A 17,563-nucleotide genomic window follows, 5' to 3' on the forward strand; every position below is an offset into this window, starting at 1 on the left:
GGAGTAGGTCTTGTCTATTTCATATTGGGTTTACGGGACGGTATCTGAGCTAATTTGAAACCCTTGTTTTATGCATCACCCCACCTCACCTTTCCCGTTAAGCAGCCATAGTGTGTTTTCTAAACGTGTGACTCTGTTCTGTTTTGTAATTCAGTTCAAGTGTAGCGGTTTTTACATTCCCTCTATAAGTGATATCTTATCATAGGTGTCTCTTTCTGTGTGACTTATTTCACTTAGAATCGTCGTACCTAAATCCACTCATCATGCTGCTACTAGCCTTATGACGTTGATTTCATGGCTGAGTGATATTCCATTGTACATAAGGACTACAACGTCTTTATCCATTTTTCTCTTTCCTGGGATATTTAAGGTGTATCGATGTGGAGGTTCTTGCCAACAGAGCAACCCTAAACTTTGGGGTGCCTGTGTCTTGCTGATTTTCAGTTTTCCCAATTTATACGCCCATGAGTGGAAGTGCCCTATGCTCTGTAAGCTGAGTTTTTTAGATGTTTCAGGACACACCGAACACTTCTCCAGAGTGGCTGTTGGCAATTTACATCCAGCCCATCAGCGTAGCAAGGCTCCCGTTTCTCCATGGCTGTCCTGCCTTTCTGGTTTTGACACTTTATTCAGCACGGCCCTTTTGACCGATGGGAAGCGAGACTTCTTTGTAGCGCCGATTTGCCTTTCCAGGTTGCTTGGTTGGCCAAAAAGGGCGTATTCGTTTTTTCCTGAATATATTCAGGAAAAAACGCATACGCCCTTTTTGGCCAAGGGCATCATTGTTGAGGTTTTGCCGCTTTTCCTGTGCTTTAAAGGCGATTCGAATCTACCTCCTGAAATCAGTTTCCTGCAATTCTGCCTTGCTTTCAAATTCTCTTCGTTGCCTTCCCTCAATATATTTGTGGACAAGAGTTATCATTGATAACTCTGCAGGTTTGTGAATTGCAGTGCCCCTGAGCTCCATTTTTCAACTCGCTTTTTTGGGAGCAGGCCGCAAAAGCGCAGGATTGCTTCAGGCCCTATTCTGGTTCCGGGGGGGCAGGGTGAGCCTGTGGTTAATTCTTCTTCCTGATGGGAAAATAGAGTGACCTGTGCCTTTCCCAACACCTAGAGCTAGTCTCTCATTGGTTCCCCCTCTTCCCGTTCATCCTCAGGACAAATGGCTACCTGTACGGAACAGGAGGTGAAAGGTGCTGATTCTCCAAGGAGGGAGATTGCTAGTAAAGCGGTTGGAATGGTGAACCCGAGCACAAGGAGATGAGAAATGGGGTGCGTTTTGGAAACCTTTCCCGATCACACGGTGTACCATCTTCTGGGTTTCTCATGCATGTTTTCGATGTAGGAAGATGCCCTTAAACCTGGAGATTTGGGACCCATGGGATGGGTACCCCGCAGTATTACTTTAAAGGGTCTGTGTTTGCTCACCCAACCTCACCAAACCTCTAAGTCGCAAGAGTGTACACCCTTATGTCTCAATCAGCTGTGGGTCTAGATATGGTCAATCCAGGTGGCATCACAGCCCCTGAACGAAATTTGTAAGAATTTCTCTCTCTTTCACTGTCTTTGTTTCACGGGTTTTTAAAAGTAGTTGATTTTTATAATGGGGTTTAGCTGCTTTTCACTGCTGTGTTTATGCCGCTTTACACCCACTTGACTCACTTACGGAGAGATATCAATACATAGGTTTTAAGATTCTTACTAGTCAGATATATTCTTGTGCGGTGAATACGGGGTGTTGAGTCCAGTTCACTGAGCAAGGAGTAGGTCTTGTCTATTTCATATTGGGTTTACGGAACGGTATCTGAGCTAATTTGAAACCCTTGTTTTATGCATCACCCCACCTCACCTTTCCCGTTAAGCAGCCATAGTGTGTTTTCTAAACGTGTGACTCTGTTCTGTTTTGTAATTCAGTTCAAGTGTAGCGGTTTTTACATTCCCTCTATAAGTGATATCTTATCATAGGTGTCTCTTTCTGTGTGACTTATTTCACTTAGAATCGTCGTACCTAAATCCACTCATCATGCTGCTACTAGCCTTATGACGTTGATTTCATGGCTGAGTGATATTCCATTGTACATAAGGACCACAACGTCTTTATCCATTTTTCTCTTTCCTGGGATATTTAAGGTGTATCGATGTGGAGGTTCTTGCCAACAGAGCAACCCTAAACTTTGGGGTGCCTGTGTCTTGCTGATTTTCAGTTTTCCCAATTTATACGCCCATGTGTGGAAGTGCCCTATGCTCTGTAAGCTGAGTTTTTTAGATGTTTCAGGACACACCGAACACTTCTCCAGAGTGGCTGTTGGCAATTTACATCCAGCCCATCAGCGTAGCAAGGCTCCCGTTTCTCCATGGCTGTCCTGCCTTTCTGGTTTTGACACTTTATTCAGCACGGCCCTTTTGACCGATGGGAAGCGAGACTTCTTTGTAGCGCCGATTTGCCTTTCCAGGTTGCTTGGTTGGCCAAAAAGGGCGTATGCGTTTTTTCCTGAATATACTCAGGAAAAAACGCATACGCCCTTTTTGGCCAAGGGCATCATTGTCGAGGTTTTGCCGCTTTTCCTGTGCTTTAAAGGCGATTCGAATCTACCTCCTGAAATCAGTTTCCTGCAATTCTGCCCTGCTTTCAAATTCTCTTCGTTGCCTTCCCTCAATATATTTGTGGACGAGAGTTATCATTGATAACTCTGCAGGTTTGTGAATTGCAGTGCCCCTGAGCTCCATTTTTCAACTCGCTTTTTTGGGAGCAGGCCGCAAAAGCGCAGGATTGCTTCAGGCCCTATTTTGGTTCCGGGGGGGCAGGGTGAGCCTGTGGTTAATTCTTCTTCCTGATGGGAAAATAGAGTGACCTGTACCTTTCCCAACACCTAGAGCTAGTCTCTCATTGGTTCCCCCTCTTCCCGTTCATCCTCAGGACAAATGGCTACCTGTACGGAACAGGATGTGAAAGGTGCTGATTCTCCAAGGAGGGAGATTGCTAGTAAAGCGGTTGGAATGGCGAACCCGAGCACAAGGAGATGAGAAATGAGGTGCGTTTTGGAAACCTTTCCCGATCACACGGTGTACCATCTTCTGCGTTTCTCATGCATGTTTTCGATGTAGGAAGATGCCCTTGTTCCTGGAGATTTGGGACCCATGGGATGGGTACCCCGCAGTATTACTTTAAAGGGTCTGTGTTTGCTCACCCAACCTCACCAAACCTCTAAATCGCAAGAGTGTACACCCTTATGTCTCAATTAGCTGTGGGTCTAGATATGATCAATCCAGGTGGCATCACAGCCCCTGAACGAATTTCGTAAGAATTTCTCTCTCTTTCACTGTCTTTGTTTCACGGGTTTTTAAAAGTAGTTGATTTTTATAATGGGGTTTAGCTGCTTTTCACTGCTGTGTTTATGCCGCTTTACACCCACTTGACTCACTTACGGAGAGATATCAATACATAGGTTTTAAGATTCTTACTAGTCAGATATATTCTTGTGCGGTGAATACGGGGTGTTGAGTCCAGTTCACTGAGCAAGGAGCAGGTCTTGTCTATTTCATATTGGGTTTACGGAACGGTATCTGAGCTAATTTGAAACCCTTGTTTTATGCATCACCCCACCTCACCTTTCCCGTTAAGCAGCCATAGTGTGTTTTCTAAACGTGTGACTCTGTTCTGTTTTGTAATTCAGTTCAAGTGTAGCGGTTTTTACATTCCCTCTATAAGTGATATCTTATCATAGGTGTCTCTTTCTGTGTGACTTATTTCACTTAGAATCGTCGTACCTAAATCCACTCATCATGCTGCTACTAGCCTTATGACGTTGATTTCATGGCTGAGTGATATGCCATTGTACATAAGGACCACAACGTCTTTATCTATTTTTCTCTTTCCTGGGATATTTAAGGTGTATCGATGTGGAGGTTCTTGCCAACAGAGCAACCCTAAACTTTGGGGTGACTGTGTCTTGCTGATTTTCAGTTTTCCCAATTTATACGCCCATGAGTGGAAGTGCCCTATGCTCTGTAAGCTGAGTTTTTTAGATGTTTCAGGACACACCGAACACTTCTCCAGAGTGGCTGTTGGCAATTTACATCCAGCCCATCAGCGTAGCAAGGCTGCCGTTTCTCCATGGCTGTCCTGCCTTTCTGGTTTTGACACTTTATTCAGCACGGCCCTTTTGACCGATGGGAAGCGAGACTTCTTTGTAGCGCCGATTTGCCTTTCCAGGTTGCTTGGTTGGCCAAAAAGGGCGTATGCGTTTTTTCCTGAATATATTCAGGAAAAAACGCATACGCCCTCTTTGGCCAAGGGCATCATTGTCGAGGTTTTGCCGCTTTTCCTGTGCTTTAAAAGCGATTCGAATCTACCTCCTGAAATCAGTCTCCTGCAATTCTGCCTTGCTTTCAAATCCTCTTCGTTGCCTTCCCTCAATATATTTGTGGACGAGAGTTATCATTGATAACTCTGCAGGTTTGTGAATTGCAGTGCCCCTGAGCTCCATTTTTCAACTCGCTTTTTTGGGAGCAGGCCGCAAAAGCGCAGGATTGCTTCAGGCCCTATTCTGGTTCCGGGGGGGCAGGCTGAGCCTGTGGTTAATTCTTCTTCCTGATGGGAAAATAGAGTGACCTGTGCCTTTCCCAACACCTAGAGCTAGTCTCTCATTGGTTCCCCCTCTTCCCGTTCATCCTCAGGACAAATGGCTACCTGTACGGAACAGGAGGTGAAAGGTGCTGATTCTCCAAGGAGGGAGATTGCTAGTAAAGCGGTTGGAATGGTGAACCCGAGCACAAGGAGATGAGAAATGAGGTGCGTTTTGGAAACCTTTCCCGATCACACGGTGTACCATCTTCTGGGTTTCTCATGCATGTTTTCGATGTAGGAAGATGCCTTTAAACCTGGAGATTTGGGACCCATGGGATGGGTACCACGCAGTATTACTTTAAAGGGTCTGCGTTTGCTCATCCAACCTCACCAAACCTCTCAGCCCCAAGAGTGTTCACCCTTATGTCTCAATCAGCAGTGGGTCTTGATATGGTCAATCCAGGTGGCATTACAGCCCCTGAACGAATTTCGTAAGAATTTCTCTCTCTTTCACTGTCTTTGTTTCACGGGTTTTTAAAAGTAGTTGATTTTTATAATGGGGTTTAGCTGCTTTTCACTGCTGTGTTTATGCCGCTTTACACCCACTTGACTCACTTACGGAGAGATATCAATACATAGGTTTTAAGATTCTTACTAGTCAGATATATTCTTGTGCGGTGAATACGGGGTGTTGAGTCCAGTTCACTGAGCAAAGAGCAGGTCTTGTCTATTTCATATTGGGTTTACGGAACGGTATCTGAGCTAATTTGAAACCCTTGTTTTATGCATCACCCCACCTCACCTTTCCCGTTAAGCAGCCATAGTGTGTTTTTTAAACGTGTGACTCTGTTCTGTTTTGTAATTCAGTTCAAGTGTAGCGGTTTTTACATTCCCTCTATAAGTGATATCTTATCATAGGTGTCTCTTTCTGTGTGAATTATTTCACTTAGAATCGTCGTCCCTAAATCCACTCATCATGCTGCTACTAGCCTTATGACGTTGATTTCATGGCTGAGTGATATGCCATTGTACATAAGGACCACAACGTCTTTATCCATTTTTCTCTTTCCTGGGATATTTAAGGTGTATCGATGTGGAGGTTCTTGCCAACAGAGCAACCCTAAACTTTGGGGTGCCTGTGTCTTGCTGATTTTCAGTTTTCCCAATTTATACGCCCATGAGTGGAAGTGCCCTATGCTCTGTAAGCTGAGTTTTTTAGATGTTTCAGGACACACCGAACACTTCTCCAGAGTGGCTGTTGGCAATTTACATCCAGCCCATCAGCGTAGCAAGGCTGCCGTTTCTCCATGGCTGTCCTGCTTTTCTGGTTTTGACACTTTATTCAGCACGGCCCTTTTGACCGATGGGAAGCGAGACTTCTTTGTAGCGCCGATTTGCCTTTCCAGGTTGCTTGGTTGGCCAAAAAGGGCGTATGCGTTTTTTCCTGAATATATTCAGGAAAAAACGCATACGCCCTTTTTGGCCAAGGGCATCATTGTCGAGGTTTTGCCGCTTTTCCTGTGCTTTAAAAGCGATTCGAATCTACCTCCTGAAATCAGTTTCCTGCAATTCTGCCTTGCTTTCAAATCCTCTTCGTTGCCTTCCCTCAATATATTTGTGGACGAGAGTTATCATTGATAACTCTGCAGGTTTGTGAATTGCAGTGCCCCTGAGCTCCATTTTTCAACTCGCTTTTTTGGGAGCAGGCCGCAAAAGCGCAGGATTGCTTCAGGCCCTATTCTGGTTCCGGGGGGGCAGGCTGAGCCTGTGGTTAATTCTTCTTCCTGATGGGAAAATAGAGTGACCTGTGCCTTTCCCAACACCTAGAGCCAGTCTCTCATTGGTTCCCCCTCTTCCCGTTCATCCTCAGGACAAATGGCTACCTGTACGGAACAGGAGGTGAAAGGTGCTGATTCTCCAAGGAGGGAGATTGCTAGTAAAGCGGTTGGAATGGTGAACCCGAGCACAAGGAGATGAGAAATGAGGTGCGTTTTGGAAACCTTTCCCGATCACACGGTGTACCATCTTCTGGGTTTCTCATGCATGTTTTCGATGTAGGAAGATGCCTTTAAACCTGGAGATTTGGGACCCATGGGATGGGTACCACGCAGTATTACTTTAAAGGGTCTGCGTTTGCTCACCCAACCTCACCAAACCTCTCAGCCCCAAGAGTGTTCACCCTTATGTCTCAATCAGCAGTGGGTCTTGATATGGTCAATCCAGGTGGCATTACAGCCCCTGAACGAATTTCGTAAGAATTTCTCTCTCTTTCACTGTCTTTGTTTCACGGGTTTTTAAAAGTAGTTGATTTTTATAATGGGGTTTAGCTGCTTTTCACTGCTGTGTTTATGCCGCTTTACACCCACTTGACTCACTTACGGAGAGATATCAATACATAGGTTTTAAGATTCTTACTAGTCAGATATATTCTTGTGCGGTGAATACGGGGTGTTGAGTCCAGTTCACTGAGCAAGGAGCAGGTCTTGTCTATTTCATATTGGGTTTACGGAACGGTATCTGAGCTAATTTGAAACCCTTGTTTTATGCATCACCCCACCTCACCTTTCCCGTTAAGCAGCCATAGTGTGTTTTTTAAACGTGTGACTCTGTTCTGTTTTGTAATTCAGTTCAAGTGTAGCGGTTTTTACATTCCCTCTATAAGTGATATCTTATCATAGGTGTCTCTTTCTGTGTGACTTATTTCACTTAGAATCGTCGTCCCTAAATCCACTCATCATGCTGCTACTAGCCTTATGACGTTGATTTCATGGCTGAGTGATATGCCATTGTACATAAGGACCACAACGTCTTTATCCATTTTTCTCTTTCCTGGGATATTTAAGGTGTATCGATGTGGAGGTTCTTGTCAACAGAGCAACCCTAAACTTTGGGGTGCCTGTGTCTTGCTGATTTTCAGTTTTCCCAATTTATACGCCCCTGAGTGGAAGTGCCCTATGCTCTGTAAGCTGAGTTTTTTAGATGTTTCAGGACACACCGAACACTTCTCCAGAGTGGCTGTTGGCAATTTACATCCAGCCCATCAGCGTAGCAAGGCTCCCGTTTCTCCATGGCTGTCCTGCCTTTCTGGTTTTGACACTTTATTCAGCACGGCCCTTTTGACCGATGGGAAGCGAGACTTCTTTGTAGCCCCTTTTTGCCTTTCCAGGTTACTTGGTTGGCCAAAAAGGGCGTATGCGTTTTTTCCTGAATATATTCAGGAAAAAACGCATACGCCCTTTTTGGCCAAGAGCATCATTGTCGAGGTTTTGCCGCTTTTCCTGTGCTTTAAAAGCGATTCGAATCTACCTCCTGAAATCAGTCTCCTGCAATTCTGCCTTGCTTTCAAATCCTCTTCGTTGCCTTCCCTCAATATATTTGTGGACGAGAGTTATCATTGATAACTCTGCAGGTTTGTGAATTGCAGTGCCCCTGAGCTCCATTTTTCAACTCGCTTTTTTGGGAGCAGGCCGCAAAAGCGCAGGATTGCTTCAGGCCCTATTCTGGTTCCGGGGCGGCAGGCTGAGCCTGTGGTTAATTCTTCTTCCTGATGGGAAAATAGAGTGACCTGTGCCTTTCCCAACACCTAGAGCTAGTCTCTCATTGGTTCCCCCTCTTCCCGTTCATCCTCAGGACAAATGGCTACCTGTACGGAACAGGAGGTGAAAGGTGCTGATTCTCCAAGGAGGGAGATTGCTAGTAAAGCGGTTGGAATGGTGAACCCGAGCACAAGGAGATGAGAAATGGGGTGCGTTTTGGAAACCTTTCCCGATCACACGGTGTACCATCTTCTGGGTTTCTCATGCATGTTTTCGATGTAGGAAGATGCCTTTAAACCTGGAGATTTGGGACCCATGGGATGGGTACCACGCAGTATTACTTTAAAGGGTCTGCGTTTGCTCATCCAACCTCACCAAACCTCTCAGCCCCAAGAGTGTTCACCCTTATGTCTCAATCAGCAGTGGGTCTTGATATGGTCAATCCAGGTGGCATTACAGCCCCTGAACGAATTTCGTAAGAATTTCTCTCTCTTTCACTGTCTTTGTTTCACGGGTTTTTAAAAGTAGTTGATTTTTATAATGGGGTTTAGCTGCTTTTCACTGCTGTGTTTATGCCGCTTTACACCCACTTGACTCACTTACGGAGAGATATCAATACATAGGTTTTAAGATTCTTACTAGTCAGATATATTCTTGTGCGGTGAATACGGGGTGTTGAGTCCAGTTCACTGAGCAAAGAGCAGGTCTTGTCTATTTCATATTGGGTTTACGGAACGGTATCTGAGCTAATTTGAAACCCTTGTTTTATGCATCACCCCACCTCACCTTTCCCGTTAAGCAGCCATAGTGTGTTTTTTAAACGTGTGACTCTGTTCTGTTTTGTAATTCAGTTCAAGTGTAGCGGTTTTTACATTCCCTCTATAAGTGATATCTTATCATAGGTGTCTCTTTCTGTGTGAAGTATTTCACTTAGAATCGTCGTCCCTAAATCCACTCATCATGCTGCTACTAGCCTTATGACGTTGATTTCATGGCTGAGTGATATGCCATTGTACATAAGGACCACAACGTCTTTATCCATTTTTCTCTTTCCTGGGATATTTAAGGTGTATCGATGTGGAGGTTCTTGCCAACAGAGCAACCCTAAACTTTGGGGTGCCTGTGTCTTGCTGATTTTCAGTTTTCCCAATTTATACGCCCATGAGTGGAAGTGCCCTATGCTCTGTAAGCTGAGTTTTTTAGATGTTTCAGGACACACCGAACACTTCTCCAGAGTGGCTGTTGGCAATTTACATCCAGCCCATCAGCGTAGCAAGGCTGCCGTTTCTCCATGGCTGTCCTGCTTTTCTGGTTTTGACACTTTATTCAGCACGGCCCTTTTGACCGATGGGAAGCGAGACTTCTTTGTAGCGCCGATTTGCCTTTCCAGGTTGCTTGGTTGGCCAAAAAGGGCGTATGCGTTTTTTCCTGAATATATTCAGGAAAAAACGCATACGCCCTTTTTGGCCAAGGGCATCATTGTCGAGGTTTTGCCGCTTTTCCTGTGCTTTAAAAGCGATTCGAATCTACCTCCTGAAATCAGTTTCCTGCAATTCTGCCTTGCTTTCAAATCCTCTTCGTTGCCTTCCCTCAATATATTTGTGGACGAGAGTTATCATTGATAACTCTGCAGGTTTGTGAATTGCAGTGCCCCTGAGCTCCATTTTTCAACTCGCTTTTTTGGGAGCAGGCCGCAAAAGCGCAGGATTGCTTCAGGCCCTATTCTGGTTCCGGGGGGGCAGGCTGAGCCTGTGGTTAATTCTTCTTCCTGATGGGAAAATAGAGTGACCTGTGCCTTTCCCAACACCTAGAGCCAGTCTCTCATTGGTTCCCCCTCTTCCCGTTCATCCTCAGGACAAATGGCTACCTGTACGGAACAGGAGGTGAAAGGTGCTGATTCTCCAAGGAGGGAGATTGCTAGTAAAGCGGTTGGAATGGTGAACCCGAGCACAAGGAGATGAGAAATGAGGTGCGTTTTGGAAACCTTTCCCGATCACACGGTGTACCATCTTCTGGGTTTCTCATGCATGTTTTCGATGTAGGAAGATGCCTTTAAACCTGGAGATTTGGGACCCATGGGATGGGTACCACGCAGTATTACTTTAAAGGGTCTGCGTTTGCTCACCCAACCTCACCAAACCTCTCAGCCCCAAGAGTGTTCACCCTTATGTCTCAATCAGCAGTGGGTCTTGATATGGTCAATCCAGGTGGCATTACAGCCCCTGAACGAATTTCGTAAGAATTTCTCTCTCTTTCACTGTCTTTGTTTCACGGGTTTTTAAAAGTAGTTGATTTTTATAATGGGGTTTAGCTGCTTTTCACTGCTGTGTTTATGCCGCTTTACACCCACTTGACTCACTTACGGAGAGATATCAATACATAGGTTTTAAGATTCTTCCTAGTCAGATATATTCTTGTGCGGTGAATACGGGGTGTTGAGTCCAGTTCACTGAGCAAGGAGCAGGTCTTGTCTATTTCATATTGGGTTTACGGAACGGTATCTGAGCTAATTTGAAACCCTTGTTTTATGCATCACCCCACCTCACCTTTCCCGTTAAGCAGCCATAGTGTGTTTTCTAAACGTGTGACTCTGTTCTGTTTTGTAATTCAGTTCAAGTGTAGCGGTTTTTACATTCCCTCTATAAGTGATATCTTATCATAGGTGTCTCTTTCTGTGTGACTTATTTCACTTAGAATCGTCGTCCCTAAATCCACTCATCATGCTGCTACTAGCCTTATGACGTTGATTTCATGGCTGAGTGATATGCCATTGTACATAAGGACCACAACGTCTTTATCCATTTTTCTCTTTCCTGGGATATTTAAGGTGTATCGATGTGGAGGTTCTTGTCAACAGAGCAACCCTAAACTTTGGGGTGCCTGTGTCTTGCTGATTTTCAGTTTTCCCAATTTATACGCCCCTGAGTGGAAGTGCCCTATGCTCTGTAAGCTGAGTTTTTTAGATGTTTCAGGACACACCGAACACTTCTCCAGAGTGGCTGTTGGCAATTTACATCCAGCCCATCAGCGTAGCAAGGCTCCCGTTTCTCCATGGCTGTCCTGCCTTTCTGGTTTTGACACTTTATTCAGCACGGCCCTTTTGACCGATGGGAAGCGAGACTTCTTTGTAGCCCCTTTTTGCCTTTCCAGGTTACTTGGTTGGCCAAAAAGGGCGTATGCGTTTTTTCCTGAATATATTCAGGAAAAAACGCATACGCCCTTTTTGGCCAAGAGCATCATTGTCGAGGTTTTGCCGCTTTTCCTGTGCTTTAAAAGCGATTCGAATCTACCTCCTGAAATCAGTCTCCTGCAATTCTGCCTTGCTTTCAAATCCTCTTCGTTGCCTTCCCTCAATATATTTGTGGACGAGAGTTATCATTGATAACTCTGCAGGTTTGTGAATTGCAGTGCCCCTGAGCTCCATTTTTCAACTCGCTTTTTTGGGAGCAGGCCGCAAAAGCGCAGGATTGCTTCAGGCCCTATTCTGGTTCCGGGGCGGCAGGCTGAGCCTGTGGTTAATTCTTCTTCCTGATGGGAAAATAGAGTGACCTGTGCCTTTCCCAACACCTAGAGCTAGTCTCTCATTGGTTCCCCCTCTTCCCGTTCATCCTCAGGACAAATGGCTACCTGTACGGAACAGGAGGTGAAAGGTGCTGATTCTCCAAGGAGGGAGATTGCTAGTAAAGCGGTTGGAATGGTGAACCCGAGCACAAGGAGATGAGAAATGGGGTGCGTTTTGGAAACCTTTCCCGATCACACGGTGTACCATCTTCTGGGTTTCTCATGCATGTTTTCGATGTAGGAAGATGCCCTTGAACCTGGAGATTTGGGACCCATGGGATGGGTACCCCGCAGTATTACTTTAAAGGGTCTGTGTTTGCTCACCCAACCTCACCAAACCTCTAAGTCGCAAGAGTGTACACCCTTATGTCTCAATCAGCTGTGGGTCTAGATATGGTCAATCCAGGTGGCATCACAGCCCCTGAACGAAATTTGTAAGAATTTCTCTCTCTTTCACTGTCTTTGTTTCACGGGTTTTTAAAAGTAGTTGATTTTTATAATGGGGTTTAGCTGCTTTTCACTGCTGTGTTTATGCCGCTTTACACCCACTTGACTCACTTACGGAGAGATATCAATACATAGGTTTTAAGATTCTTACTAGTCAGATATATTCTTGTGCGGTGAATACGGGGTGTTGAGTCCAGTTCACTGAGCAAGGAGTAGGTCTTGTCTATTTCATATTGGGTTTACGGAACGGTATCTGAGCTAATTTGAAACCCTTGTTTTATGCATCACCCCACCTCACCTTTCCCGTTAAGCAGCCATAGTGTGTTTTCTAAACGTGTGACTCTGTTCTGTTTTGTAATTCAGTTCAAGTGTAGCGGTTTTTACATTCCCTCTATAAGTGATATCTTATCATAGGTGTCTCTTTCTGTGTGACTTATTTCACTTAGAATCGTCGTACCTAAATCCACTCATCATGCTGCTACTAGCCTTATGACGTTGATTTCATGGCTGAGTGATATTCCATTGTACATAAGGACCACAACGTCTTTATCCATTTTTCTCTTTCCTGGGATATTTAAGGTGTATCGATGTGGAGGTTCTTGCCAACAGAGCAACCCTAAACTTTGGGGTGCCTGTGTCTTGCTGATTTTCAGTTTTCCCAATTTATACGCCCATGTGTGGAAGTGCCCTATGCTCTGTAAGCTGAGTTTTTTAGATGTTTCAGGACACACCGAACACTTCTCCAGAGTGGCTGTTGGCAATTTACATCCAGCCCATCAGCGTAGCAAGGCTCCCGTTTCTCCATGGCTGTCCTGCCTTTCTGGTTTTGACACTTTATTCAGCACGGCCCTTTTGACCGATGGGAAGCGAGACTTCTTTGTAGCGCCGATTTGCCTTTCCAGGTTGCTTGGTTGGCCAAAAAGGGCGTATGCGTTTTTTCCTGAATATACTCAGGAAAAAACGCATACGCCCTTTTTGGCCAAGGGCATCATTGTCGAGGTTTTGCCGCTTTTCCTGTGCTTTAAAGGCGATTCGAATCTACCTCCTGAAATCAGTTTCCTGCAATTCTGCCCTGCTTTCAAATTCTCTTCGTTGCCTTCCCTCAATATATTTGTGGACGAGAGTTATCATTGATAACTCTGCAGGTTTGTGAATTGCAGTGCCCCTGAGCTCCATTTTTCAACTCGCTTTTTTGGGAGCAGGCCGCAAAAGCGCAGGATTGCTTCAGGCCCTATTCTGGTTCCGGGGGGGCAGGGTGAGCCTGTGGTTAATTCTTCTTCCTGATGGGAAAATAGAGTGACCTGTACCTTTCCCAACACCTAGAGCTAGTCTCTCATTGGTTCCCCCTCTTCCCGTTCATCCTCAGGACAAATGGCTACCTGTACGGAACAGGATGTGAAAGGTGCTGATTCTCCAAGGAGGGAGATTGCTAGTAAAGCGGTTGGAATGGCGAACCCGAGCACAAGGAGATGAGAAATCAGGTGCCTTTTGGAAACCTTTCCTGATCACACGGTGTACCATCTTCTGGGTTTCTCATGCATGTTTTCGATGTAGGAAGATGCCTTTAAACCTGGAGATTTGGGACCCATGGGATGGGTACCACGCAGTATTACTTTAAAGGGTCTGCGTTTGCTCACCCAACCTCACCAAACCTCTCAGCCCCAAGAGTGTTCACCCTCATGTCTCAATCAGCAGTGGGTCTTGATATGGTCAATCCATGTGGCATTACAGCCCCTGAACGAATTTCGTAAGAATTTCTCTGTCTTTCACTGTCTTTGTTTCACGGGTTTTTAAAAGTAGTTGATTTTTATAATGGGGTTTAGCTGCTTTTCACTGCTGTGTTTATGCCGCTTTACACCCACTTGACTCACTTACGGAGAGATATCAATACATAGGTTTTAAGATTCTTACTAGTCAGATATATTCTTGTGCGGTGAATACGGGGTGTTGAGTCCAGTTCACTGAGCAAGGAGCAGGTCTTGTCTATTTCATATTGGGTTTACGGAACGGTATCTGAGCTAATTTGAAACCCTTGTTTTATGCATCACCCCACCTCACCTTTCCCGTTAAGCAGCCATAGTGTGTTTTCTAAACGTGTGACTCTGTTCTGTTTTGTAATTCAGTTCAAGTGTAGCGGTTTTTACATTCCCTCTATAAGTGATATCTTATCATAGGTGTCTCTTTCTGTGTGACTTATTTCACTTAGAATCGTCGTACCTAAATCCACTCATCATGCTGCTACTAGCCTTATGACGTTGATTTCATGGCTGAGTGATATGCCATTGTACATAAGGACCACAACGTCTTTATCCATTTTTCTCTTTCCTGGGATATTTAAGGTGTATCGATGTGGAGGTTCTTGCCAACAGAGCAACCCTAAACTTTGGGGTGCCTGTGTCTTGCTGATTTTCAGTTTTCCCAATTTATACGCCCATGAGTGGAAGTGCCCTATGCTCTGTAAGCTGAGTTTTTTAGATGTTTCAGGACACACCGAACACTTCTCCAGAGTGGCTGTTGGCAATTTACATCCAGCCCATCAGCGTAGCAAGGCTGCCGTTTCTCCATGGCTGTCCTGCCTTTCTGGTTTTGACACTTTATTCAGCACGGCCCTTTTGACCGATGGGAAGCGAGACTTCTTTGTAGCGCCGATTTGCCTTTCCAGGTTGCTTGGTTGGCCAAAAAGGGCGTATGCGTTTTTTCCTGAATATATTCAGGAAAAAACGCATACGCCCTTTTTGGCCAAGAGCATCATTGTCGAGGTTTTGCCGCTTTTCCTGTGCTTTAAAAGCGATTCGAATCTACCTCCTGAAATCAGTTTCCTGCAATTCTGCCTTGCTTTCAAATCCTCTTCGTTGCCTTCCCTCAATATATTTGTGGACGAGAGTTATCATTGATAACTCTGCAGGTTTGTGAATTGCAGTGCCCCTGAGCTCCATTTTTCAACTCGCTTTTTTGGGAGCAGGCCGCAAAAGCGCAGGATTGCTTCAGGCCCTATTCTGGTTCCGGGGGGGCAGGCTGAGCCTGTGGTTAATTCTTCTTCCTGATGGGAAAATAGAGTGACCTGTGCCTTTCCCAAGACCTAGAGCTAGTCTCTCATTGGTTCCCCCTCTTCCCGTTCATCCTCAGGACAAATGGCTACCTGTACGGAACAGGAGGTGAAAGGTGCTGATTCTCCAAGGAGGGAGATTGCTAGTAAAGCGGTTGGAATGGCGAACCCGAGCACAAGGAGATGAGAAATGAGGTGCGTTTTGGAAACCTTTCCCGATCACACGGTGTACCATCTTCTGGGTTTCTCATGCATGTTTTCGATGTAGGAAGATGCCCTTGAACCTGGAGATTTGGGACCCATGGGATGGGTACCCCGCAGTATTACTTTAAAGGGTCTGTGTTTGCTCACCCAACCTCACCAAACCTCTAAGTCGCAAGAGTGTACACCCTTATGTCTCAATCAGCTGTGGGTCTAGATATGGTCAATCCAGGTGGCATCACAGCCCCTGAACGAAATTTGTAAGAATTTCTCTCTCTTTCACTGTCTTTGTTTCACGGGTTTTTAAAAGTAGTTGATTTTTATAATGGGGTTTAGCTGCTTTTCACTGCTGTGTTTATGCCGCTTTACACCCACTTGACTCACTTACGGAGAGATATCAATACATAGGTTTTAAGATTCTTACTAGTCAGATATATTCTTGTGCGGTGAATACGGGGTGTTTAGTCCAGTTCACTGAGCAAGGAGTAGGTCTTGTCTATTTCATATTGGGTTTACGGAACGGTATCTGAGCTAATTTGAAACCCTTGTTTTATGCATCACCCCACCTCACCTTTCCCGTTAAGCAGCCATAGTGTGTTTTCTAAACGTGTGACTCTGTTCTGTTTTGTAATTCAGTTCAAGTGTAGCGGTTTTTACATTCCCTCTATAAGTGATATCTTATCATAGGTGTCTCTTTCTGTGTGACTTATTTCACTTAGAATCGTCGTACCTAAATCCACTCATCATGCTGCTACTAGCCTTATTACGTTGATTTCATGGCTGAGTGATATTCCATTGTACATAAGGACCACAACGTCTTTATCCATTTTTCTCTTTCCTGGGATATTTAAGGTGTATCGATGTGGAGGTTCTTGCCAACAGAGCAACCGTAAACTTTGGGGTGCCTGTGTCTTGCTGATTTTCAGTTTTCCCAATTTATACGCCCATGTGTGGAAGTGCCCTATGCTCTGTAAGCTGAGTTTTTTAGATGTTTCAGGACACACCGAACACTTCTCCAGAGTGGCTGTTGGCAATTTACATCCAGCCCATCAGCGTAGCAAGGCTCCCGTTTCTCCATGGCTGTCCTGCCTTTCTGGTTTTGACACTTTATTCAGCACGGCCCTTTTGACCGATGGGAAGCGAGACTTCTTTGTAGCGCCGATTTGCCTTTCCAGGTTGCTTGGTTGGCCAAAAAGGGCGTATGCGTTTTTTCCTGAATATACTCAGGAAAAAACGCATACGCCCTTTTTGGCCAAGGGCATCATTGTTGAGGTTTTGCCGCTTTTCCTGTGCTTTAAAGGCGATTCGAATCTACCTCCTGAAATCAGTTTCCTGCAATTCTGCCCTGCTTTCAAATTCTCTTCGTTGCCTTCCCTCAATATATTTGTGGACGAGAGTTATCATTGATAATTCTGCAGGTTTGTGAATTGCAGTGCCCCTGAGCTCCATTTTTCAACTCGCTTTTTTGGGAGCAGGCCGCAAAAGCGCAGGATTGCTTCAGGCCCTATTCTGATTCCGGGGGGGCAGGGTGAGCCTGTGGTTAATTCTTCTTCCTGATGGGAAAATAGAGTGACCTGTACCTTTCCCAACACCTAGAGCTAGTCTCTCATTGGTTCCCCCTCTTCCCGTTCATCCTCAGGACAAATGGCTACCTGTACGGAACAGGATGTGAAAGGTGCTGATTCTCCAAGGAGGGAGATTGCTAGTAAAGCGGTTGGAATGGCGAACCCGAGCACAAGGAGATGAGAAATGAGGTGCCTTTTGGAAACCTTTCCCGATCACACGGTGTACCATCTTCTGGGTTTCTCATGCATGTTTTCGATGTAGGAAGATGCCCTTAAACCTGGAGATTTGGGACCCATGGGATGGGTACCCCGCAGTATTACTTTAAAGGGTCTGTGTTTGCTCACCCAACCTCACCAAACCTCTAAGTCGCAAGAGTGTACACCCTTATGTCTCAATCAGCTGTGGGTCTAGATATGATCAATCCAGGTGGTATCACAGCCCCTGAACGAAATTTGTAAGAATTTCTCTCTCTTTCACTGTCTTTGTTTCACGGGTTTTTAAAAGTAGTTGATTTTTATAATGGGGTTTAGCTGCTTTTCACTGCTGTGTTTATGCCGCTTTACACCCACTTGACTCACTTACGGAGAGATATCAATACATAGGTTTTAAGATTCTTACTAGTCAGATATATTCTTGTGC

Source organism: Eschrichtius robustus, chromosome 1, assembly GCF_028021215.1.
Source record: "Eschrichtius robustus isolate mEscRob2 chromosome 1, mEscRob2.pri, whole genome shotgun sequence".
NCBI lineage: Eukaryota > Metazoa > Chordata > Mammalia > Artiodactyla > Eschrichtiidae > Eschrichtius > Eschrichtius robustus.